The 1,195-nt window shown below is 40.3% G+C and overlaps 1 non-coding gene across 1 annotated transcript; it reads right to left on the reverse strand.

The window, feature by feature from the left end:
* Positions 1–491: 491 nt before the first annotated feature.
* trnay-gua (transfer RNA tyrosine (anticodon GUA)) lies at positions 492–578 on the reverse strand. The gene is given in 2 exon segments: positions 492–527; positions 542–578. It is a non-coding gene; the product is annotated as a tRNA-Tyr (tRNA).
* Between the last annotated feature and the right edge of the window lie 617 nt (positions 579–1,195).

Below are 1,195 nucleotides of genomic sequence, written 5' to 3' on the forward strand. Positions count from 1 at the left end.
TTGAATGCCCCGAGTATAAGAACAGATACAACTACCAGTTATACATTCACAATAATAAAGAGAAAAAAAACACATTTTTCAGTTTGTAGATTTAGAAAAGCCAAAGCAAAATAAACTCCCCCCAAAAATCACACAGAATATTGTTTCAGTTGAGTTAACAAACAACAGCACGCTGGCCAGGAGTTGAACCTAGAATCTTCTAGTCCGTAGTGAGACACATAATCCATTGCATCACTATCCCTACAGAAAGAAACATCTTACTGTAGGGCAGGTTGTGTTTCGTAAACATCTTACGCCAAAACAACACACAGTTTACATCCTCAGGATGTAAGACATTATTTGGATTCTTATTTGAACCACATCACACAGAAATGTAATGTATGAATGAGTGAGAATGAGGGAGGGATGTTTTGGGTTGGTGCACTAATTGTAAGTGTATCTTGTGTTGTTTATCTTGATTTAATTAAAAAAAAAAAAAGCGTAACGGGTGATCCTTCGAGCCGGATTTGAACCAGCGACCTAAGGATTTCAGCATGAGCAACTACAGTCCTCCGCTCTACCAACTGAGCTATCGAAGGTTAGGATCAAACAATACTAATTCTGATTTTTGAGTCACATTATTATCAAGCAATTAATCAATCAAAGTTGACTTCTATAGCCCTAAATCACAAGTGTCTCAAAGGGCTGCACAAGCCACAACGACATCCTGGGCTCAGATCCCACATCAGGGCAAGAAAAAACTCAACCCAATGGGATGACAATGAGAAACCTTGTAGAGCAGTGGTCCCCAACCACCGGGCCGCGGCCACAGAATAAATGTTTATTTATTTATGTTTTAATCACAGTCAGATTTTTACTGCATGCCACTGGTAAGCGCACGGGTGAGAAGAGGTTTTAAAATGATTAGCTCCTGCTTACTTTTACCGCATGCCTTGATTAAGCGCAGGAGTGAGAAGAGGTTTTAAATTAATTAGCGCCCCGGCGCCTATTCAAGGAACTACGGTATATTATCACACAACTCTTATGCTTAAAGGCTGTTGCTATGGTTATTATCAAGTGTGCTGAAATTATTTTTTCTTTGTCTGTGCAAAGCTGGCAATCCACAAGATTGCAAGCAAGTCTCTTATCAGTGTTTGTTTCCAGAACCGGCCTGCTGACTGCCAAGACCGAACATCGAGTACCGTGACGTAGACAG

This window comes from Nerophis ophidion, linkage group LG16, assembly GCF_033978795.1.
Source record: "Nerophis ophidion isolate RoL-2023_Sa linkage group LG16, RoL_Noph_v1.0, whole genome shotgun sequence".
Taxonomy (NCBI): Eukaryota; Metazoa; Chordata; class Actinopteri; order Syngnathiformes; family Syngnathidae; genus Nerophis; species Nerophis ophidion.